Source organism: Salarias fasciatus, chromosome 4, assembly GCF_902148845.1.
Source record: "Salarias fasciatus chromosome 4, fSalaFa1.1, whole genome shotgun sequence".
In the NCBI taxonomy this organism is placed as follows: domain Eukaryota; kingdom Metazoa; phylum Chordata; class Actinopteri; order Blenniiformes; family Blenniidae; genus Salarias; species Salarias fasciatus.
Window position 1 is genome coordinate 3,486,590 of NC_043748.1, and position 9,030 is coordinate 3,495,619.

The 9,030-nt window shown below is 49.0% G+C and overlaps 1 pseudogene; it reads right to left on the reverse strand.

The window, feature by feature from the left end:
• Positions 1–7,777: 7,777 nt before the first annotated feature.
• LOC115387418 (ATP-sensitive inward rectifier potassium channel 15-like) lies at positions 7,778–8,776 on the reverse strand (annotated as a pseudogene).
• Positions 8,777–9,030: the final 254 nt, after the last annotated feature.

Genomic DNA, 9,030 nt, shown 5'->3' on the forward strand with positions numbered 1-9,030 from the left:
GCTGGGTGTCTCCATGACAACCAGGAGACTGTTGACATCATCAGAAGATGAGAGCTTCCTGAGGTCCTCTGATCGAAGGGTTCATTCTGTCCGTCTAGCGATCGAGCGAGTCGAGCAGCGTAGTTTTGGTGATTTTTGGTGTCTTTTCAAGACTTTCCTCCAACGATTATGGAGAAATCATTTCTCTGGAACCTGAATTCCACCCAGGCTGACCAGGCCTACAGGCCACGGGTAAGACAAGAGCATTCAGTTCTTACAAACACAACTCAAAACTGCTTTATCGAGTCTGTGAAGAAACTACACCAGCACTCTTTTTCTGAGTGTCACATTTCTTCCAGACTACAGAATGCATATTTATCTCTCTGTTTTCCCTCTGCAGAAAAGTTTGGATGAGGATATTCAACTTCGTCCACAGGGTATGGGGTCATGGGCAAAGGGATGCCGTGGATGGACTCCAGCTGGCATCTCTGGTAAGCTCTCCTCGATGTCTCTCTTTTTTTTTTGTGATCAAATATTTTATTTTATTAGAAAAAACTGCATACGTATAATTACATGGTCACAAAATGCCCAAGGCACAGAACACGCCAATGAACATAGCACAAATATGAACAAACAACGAGTGAGAAGGAAAAAAAGGCAAACAAACATGGATACAGGATATAGGGAGGGGGTAGACATAAAACACAGAGGACAAACAAACACAAGGACAGACAACTAGTTGACACATCCGGTGAGGTACAGGTATGAATAATGAAGAACATCTTTGAGTCAGGATAGAGGAGAGTTAGAGCAAAAGCAATATTCGTTTCAAGAATTCAGCGATCCCAAGGCAAGAGTCCAAAGTTTTCCTCTTTGAGGCTCCATTAATACGAGCTGTAGAGAGTGCCATGTATACGACGTCCAGAAAGGAAAGAGTCCAGTTGCGGATAGAGAGGTCATGGGGAGATTTCCAGCGAGTTGCCACCATTTTCTTCTTGATTTCTCACTTTTATTGAATCAGAAGATGAAAATTAGCTTCTAGCTATATCTGGTCTGTGCAATACATTTATTGTGTAATGTCCTTGTCAAATAAATAAATACATAAGTGAATAGAACACATGCTTTAATTTGGGCTGTCAGTTTCAATCGCATTAATTGAAATTAATTAGTTTCTGTCTTTTGTGAGATGTGCTGCTGCATCTGAATGGTGATAATGAGGCTTTTCCTTGATTGATCTCTTGCAGAATCAAGAGTCTCCCAGGCCGCCGTCCCCAAACCCGACCATGTGGATGAAATCATCCAACTGCGCCCACAAGGTCTGGGGTTATGGGCTCAGGGATGTCGTGGGTGGTCTCTCGCTGGCGACTCTGGTAAGGTCTCCTCCTGAGCTAAGGAAACTCATCATGGAAGAAAACCTTTTTTTTTTCTCTCAAATTGTATGTAAAATGTATTTCTTCCTTGATTTCTCTCTTTTGTTGAATCAGAACACGTGCAGAGACGCAGGGAGGCCAGAGCGACATCAGCGACGGAGCGACACAGGGTGGAGCCAGGTGAGCTGACGATGTTCCTACCAAACCTGCATGACGCAAACACACATTTTAAATTGATTTCCTCAGAATCAGAGCAGATCAGAGCAGCTTGATTTGCTGATTGTTATTTTAAACAGTGTATAAAACCCCCCAAACTCACGACTGTGACTCTACATTTTCTGTTGACAGGGAAAGTGGCTCAGCTGGTGGAGCCAGAGGAGCCGGTGGAGCCTGCAGGACCAGTGGTGACACTGGAGCTGGTCGAGGCCGTTGAACCGGCGGAGTCCATCGAACCGACTCCAGCTGGCGACTCTGGTAAAGTCTCCTCCTCGATTTCTCTCTTTTGTTGAGTCAGAACACATGGTTTAATACTGGTTGTCAGTTTTAATCGCATTAATTGAAATTAATTAATTTCTGTCTTTTTTTGACATGTGCTGCTGCATGTGAAAGGTGATAATGAGGCTTTTCCTTGATTGATCTCTTGCAGAATCAAGAGTCTCCCAGGCCGCCGTCCCCAAACCCGACCATGTGGATGAAATCATCCACCTGCGCCCACAAGGTCTCGGGTTATGGGCTCAGGGATGTCGTGGGTGGTCTCTCGCTGGCGACTCTGGTAAGGTCTCGTCCTGAGCTAAGGAAACTCATCATGGAAGAAAACCTTTTTTTTTCTCTGAAATTGTATGTAAAATGTATTTCTTCCTTGATTTCTCTCTTTTGTTGAATCAGAACACGTGCAGAGACGCAGGGAGGCCAGAGCGACATCAGCGACGGAGCGACACAGGGTGGAGCCAGGTGAGCTGACGATGTTCCTACCAAACCTGCATGACGCAAACACACATTTTAAATTGATTTCCTCAGAATCAGAGCACATCAGAGCAGCTTGATTTGCTGATTGTTATTTTAAACAGTGTATAAAACCCCCCAAACTCACGACTGTGACTCTACATTTTCTGTTGACAGGGAAAGTGGCTCAGCTGGTGGAGCCAGAGGAGCCGGTGGAGCCTGCAGGACCAGTGGTGACACTGGAGCTGGTCGAGGCCGTTGAACCGGCGGAGTCCATCGAACCGACTCCAGCTGGCGACTCTGGTAAAGTCTCCTCCTCGATTTCTGTCTTTTGTTGAATCAGAACACATGGTTTAATTAGGGCTGTCATTTTAATCGCATTAAGTTAAATTAATTAATTTCTGTCTTTTTTTTGTGATGTGCTGCTGCATGTGAAAGGTGATAATGAGGCTTTTCCTTGATTGATCTCTTGCAGAATCAAGAGTCTCCCAGGCCGCCGTCCCCAAACCCGACCATGTGGATGAAATCATCCACCTGCGCCCACAAGGTCTCGGGTTATGGGCTCAGGGATGTCGTGGGTGGTCTCTCGCTGGCGACTCTGGTAAGGTCTCGTCCTGAGCTAAGGAAACTCATCATGGAAGAAAACCTTTTTTTTTCTCTCAAATTGTATGTAAAATGTATTTCTTCCTTGATTTCTGTCTTTTGTTGAATCAGAACACGTGCAGAGACGAAGGGAGACCAGAGCGACATCAGGGACGGAGCGACACAGGGTGGAGCCAGGTGAGCTGACGATGTTCCTACCAAACCTGCATGACGCAAACACACGTTTTAAATTGATTTCCTCTGAATCAGAGCAGATCAGACAGCTTGATTTGCTGATTGTTATTTTAAACAGTGTATAAAACCCCTCAAACTCACGACTGTGACTCTACATTTTCTGTTGACAGGGAAAGTGGCTCAGCTGGTGGAGCCAGAGGAGCCGGTGGAGCCTGCAGGACCAGTGGTGACACTGGAGCTGGTCGAGGCCGTTGAACCGGCGGAGTCCGTCGAACCGACTCCAGCTGGCGACTCTGGTAAAGTCTCCTCCTCGATTTCTCTCTTTTGTTGAGTCAGAACACATGGTTTAATACTGGTTGTCAGTTTTAATCGCATTAATTGAAATTAATTAATTTCTGTCTTTTTTTGACATGTGCTGCTGCATCTGAATGGTGATAATGAGGCTTTTCTTTGATTGATCTCTTGCAGAATCAAGAGTTTCCCAGGCCGCCGTCCCCAAACCCGACCCCGTGGATGAAACCATCCACCTGCGCCCACAAGGCCTGGGGTTATGGGCTCAGGGATGTCGTGGGTGGTCTCTCGCTGGCAACTCTGGTAAGGTCTCCTCCTGAGCTAAGGAAACTCATCATGGAAGAAAACCTTTTTTTTTCTCTCAAATTGTATGTAAAATGTATTTCTTCCTTGTTTTCTCTCTTTTGTTGAATCAGAACACGTGCAGAGACGAAGGGAGACCAGAGCGACATCAGGGACGGAGCGACACAGGGTGGAGCCAGGTGAGCTGACGATGTTCCTACCAAACCTGCATGACGCAAACACACGTTTTAAATTGATTTCCTCTGAATCAGAGCAGATCAGAGCAGCTTGATTTGCTGATTGTTATTTTAAACAGTGTATAAAACCCCCCAAACTCACGACTGTGACTCTACATTTTCTTTTGACAGAGAAAGTGGCTCAGCTGGTTCAGCCAGAGGAGCCGGTGGAGCCTGTCAAACCATTGGAGCCAGTACAGCCATTGGTAACACCACCACCGGTGGAGCCTGCAGCACCAGTGGTGCCCCTGGAACCGGTAGAGCCTGTGGAGACAGTAGAGCCGGTTCAGCCGGTAGAGACAGAAGAGCTGGTAGAGACAGAAAAGCCGGTGGAGACAAAAGAGCCGGTGGAAACAGAAGAGCCGGTGGAGACAGAAGAGCAGGTGGAGACACAAGAGCCGGTGAAGACAGAAGGGCCGGTGGAGACAGAAGAGCCGGTGGAGACAGTAGAGCCGGTGGAGACAGAAGAGCCGGTGGAGACAGAAGAGCCGGTGGAGACACAAGAGCCGGTGGAGACAGAAGGGCTGGTGGAGACAGAAGAGCCGGTAGAGACAGTAGAGCCGGTGGAGACAGTAGAGCCGGTGGAGACAGAAGAGCTGGTGGAGACAGAAAAGCCCGTAGAGACAGAAGAGCCGGTGGAGATAGTAGGGCCGGTGGAGACAGAAGAGCCGGTGGAGACAGAAGAGCCGGTGGAGACAGAAAAGCCCGTAGAGACAGAAGAGCCGGTGGAGACACAAGAGCCGGTGGAGATAGTAGGGCCGGTGGAGACAGAAGAGCCGGTGGAGACAGAAGAGCAGGTGGAGACACAAGAGCCGGTGAAGACAGAAGGGCCGGTGGAGACAGAAGAGCCGGTGGAGACAGTAGAGCCGGTGGAGACAGAAGAGCCGGTGGAGACAGAAGAGCCGGTGGAGACACAAGAGCCGGTGGAGACAGAAGGGCTGGTGGAGACAGAAGAGCCGGTAGAGACAGTAGAGCCGGTGGAGACAGTAGAGCCGGTGGAGACAGAAGAGCTGGTGGAGACAGAAAAGCCCGTAGAGACAGAAGAGCCGGTGGAGATAGTAGGGCCGGTGGAGACAGAAGAGCCGGTGGAGACAGAAGAGCCGGTGGAGACAGAAAAGCCCGTAGAGACAGAAGAGCCGGTGGAGACACAAGAGCCGGTGGAGATAGTAGGGCCGGTGGAGACAGAAGAGCCGGTGGAGACAGAAAAGCCGGTGGAGACAGTAGTGCCGGTGGAGACAGAAGAGCTGGTGGAGACAGAAAAGCCGGTGGAGACAGTAGTGCCGGTGGAGACAGAAGAGCTGGTGGAGACAGAAGAGCCGGTGGAGACAGTAGTGCCGGTGGAGACAGAAGAGCCGGTGGAGACAGAAGAGCCGGTGGAGACAGAAAAGCCGGTAGAGACAGAAGAGCCGGTGGAGACAGAAGAGCCGGTAGAGACAGAAGAGCCGGTGGAGACAGAAAAGCCGGTAGAGACAGAAAAGCCGGTAGAGACAGAAGAGCCGGTAGAGACAGAAGAGCCGGTGGAGACAGAAAAGCCGGTAGAGACAGAAAAGCCGGTAGAGACAGAAGAGCCGGTGGAGACAGAAGAGCCGGTGGAGACAGAAGAGCCGGTGGAGACAGAAAAGCCGGTAGAGACACAAGAGCCGGTGGAGACAGTAGTGCCGGTGGAGACAGAAGAGCCGGTGGAGACAGAAAAGCCGGTAGAGACAGAAAAGCCGGTAGAGACAGAAAAGCCGGTAGAGACAGAAGAGCCGGTGGAGACACAAGAGCCGGTGGAGACAGTAGTGCCGGTGGAGACAGAAGAGCCGGTGGAGACAGAAAAGCCGGTAGAGACAGAAGAGCCGGTAGAGACAGAAGAGCCGGTAGAGACAAAAGTGCCGGTAGAGACAGAAGAGCCGGTAGAGACAGAAGAGCCGGTAGAGACAGAAGAGCCGGTTCAGCCGGTGGAGACGGTTAAAAAGTCGAGCCGGTGGACCTGGTGGAGGAATCTGTTCAGCTGTTGCAGCGGGAAGAGCCGGACGAGCTGGAAGAAGTGATTTCTATCCACTTCGCTCAGCTGGACAGAAATTTGTAAATGAAAACAATGGAAAGGAAAGTGGGGACAGAGAAAAAGAAGACAGAGGGAAAGAAGAAGAAATTCAGAACAAATTTAGGATAGAAAAGAAAAAAAGAGGGCTACATTCCAGGCATATTTAGGTTAAACCAAACCAAAAAAAAGAGACAATTTCTAGGCACAATTCAATTAAACCCCCCAAAAAATTAGAAGAAAAAAAGGCACAAATAGGTTAAAAAAAAGTGTCTTTTATTAAGGAACAGCGACGCTGGAAAAGAAGAACGGAGTTTATGTCACAATGTGTGTGTGTGTGTGTGTGTGTGTGTGTGTGTGTGTGTGTGTGTGCGTGTGTGTGTGTGTCTGCGTGTATGTGTGCATTGAGGAAAAAGAATAAAAAAAAAAGAACATTATAAATTGACCAAGACTGCAGGATATTTTGTCCAGGGTTGTTGCTCATATTCTTTGTATACAGTAGAGTTGTACAGTCTGACAGACAAAACCAAAAGCTTCCTGCACCCGTTCATTAATTACAGTTAGAATGTGTGTGTCGCTCCAGTCCATCAGAGCAAATATCGGATGTGTAGCTGCTGATAGACAAGCAACAAAGAAAAGTTGCTCCATATCAAAAATAACAACAGAATTATTGCTAAATGTAGTTTATTGTCTCTGACAGAAAAAGATCAGATGTTGTTTGGATCAGAAACACTCGTCTCCAGTTTGCTGGTCGCTCCACCATGTTTCCATAACAAACCCTGAAAGCCTGAACAGCTGAACTGCTGGAGGAACGAGTTTTGTCCTTGAAGAGGCTTCTGCTTTTAATCTGTGTGAGCACAGAGCAAACCCATTCATTCAAAACCTCCTGCGTGATCAAGGAGCTTAAATCACTTCAGTTTATTGAAAGGCAAGAAGCACAATCTGTATTGTGATATTTGGCAAATTCAGTTAACTTTTCATTCGTGTATTTTTCAAGAGTCCACAAGCCAATTCACAGATACGCATGAATTATTGATTTCACGTTTAATGATAGGATGATCAACATTCTGAAACAGGTATCAACTGAAATGACTGGATCAGACTGTAACTGGGTTTTAATTTCAAGGTAGAAAAAAAACACAAATGCAGAGATTTAAATTTAAGACGTGAACTCTGGTGGATTAGTTTAAACTTTTCTAATTCTCACACATTTTTGTGTCAGGGGTGCAGGGTGGAAGGACCCAGGCGCAGGCAGCAGGCACGGTTGGAAAGGGTGTTTTATTCCAAAAACTCAGGAGGTCAGGAAATCAGGAAAAGGCAAACAGAGCTGAGGTGCAGGCAGGGACACGGACGCAGGAAGACAGACGCACAAGGAGCCGACAAGACGCACCAGGAGAGCAGGACTTAAATAGGGGGGCAGGACAGGTGGAGCACATTAGGGAGATAACGAGACAGACCAGAGGGAGAACAAGAGGAGCAGGCAGGTGACCAGGCAGGAGAACATGAGGGCAGACCAACACAAAACAGGACCCGAGCGCCCCCACATGGGTGCAGGGGCACAGGCCGTGACATTTTGTGGTAAAGGTGTGTACATTTTTGTGGTTTTTGCAATGATTAAAGTTGCTGAACACATTAAATACATTCCCTTTCACATCTATGTCTTCTTCTGCAGAGAAACGTCCAACGGGATGCTATTCTGTGAACTCCACTGACGCTGTTTTGTAGTTTTAGATCACTTTATCTTTTAGATCCCTTTCAACTACAAATCACATTTCACTGGTCAAGCTGCTACGAATTTCTCCTGTATTTTACGTTTTCTATTCAGTCTCTTTGTTACCTAAAAAACATTTCATTGCCTGATATTCCTGATAAACAGTTTACTCCTTCTTGTAGTCCTCCAGTTTCAGCTTCTCCGTGTTGTTGCTGATGAACGCCGGGTCGTTGCTCGCCTGCACTTTGTCGAAGAACTTGAAGTCGGCCACGTAGCGGCCGCTGGGCGTGCTGAACAGCACCGGCTTGAACTCGTCGCCTCACAGGATCTCCTGCGGGACGTAGGAGGTGCAGCTCTGACACGTGGTCGCCGTGGACTCCATGGTGGCGTTGAGGGTGACGAGCAGCTCGAAGTCGCGGGTGAGCAGGTTCTCCGCCGTCAGGCCGGACAGGGGTCTGCGCTCGTCCAGGACGTGGTAGAAGGTGAGAGGCAGGATGAGGAACGGGCTCTCGCCGCTGGAGTCCATGTGGAAGTCCACCGAGCTCTCCTCCTCCGTCACGTTGGACTGGAACAGCTTCCCCGTCAGCTGGCACTGGATGAGCAGGCTCTAACTCATGTTGGCCACCCTCAGCATCAGGCACAGCTGGCCCCGGCGCCGGCACACCACCGCCGACTGGCTGAACTTGATGGCCTCCGCCCGCTTCTTGGGCCGCGCCAGCTTGGCCAGGAAGGCGCTGGTGATGAAGATCTCGGCCAGGCCGATGATGACGAGCTGGGCCACCGGGGTGAAGATGGCCAGCGGGCATTCCTCGGAGATGCAGCGGAAACCGTAGTCGATGGCGGTCTGAGACTCCAGCGAGAAGAGGAAGGCCCCCGTCAGCGTCTCCACATTCAGAACGCAGGGCGTGTGGTTGGAGCTCAGGCCCAGCTCGAAGTCGCCGTTCCCCATGCCGATGAAGTAGAAGATGACCCCGAAGATGAACCAGGTCATCATAAAGGTGGAGGCGAACAGGGTGAGCTTGTAGCGCCACTTCATGTCCACCGCCGTGGTCCAGATGTCGTGCAGGTACAGCTTCACCATGCCCTCCACGTTGTCGATGCGCACGTTGTTGTGGCCGTCCTTGTTGACGATCCTCCTCAGGACCGCCGACTTCCTGCCTGCCATGCTGCTCCCAGTCAGAGGAAGATGAATGAACGGAGGTTTGGCTTCGGCTTCAGCCACAGACGAGCTGACGGAGCAAGAAGAGGAGGAGGAGCGTTGGACCTTCGTTTGAATGATGCACACAAGCTTAAAATCTGAACAGGAATAGGTTTAGAATTCCTCACCAAGCTGTTGAATTTAATATGAAAGGCACGTCTCAGTTACAAAGCTACAAAGAAATATTGTTTCTATAAAATGCATTCAAGTAAATGTGAAGG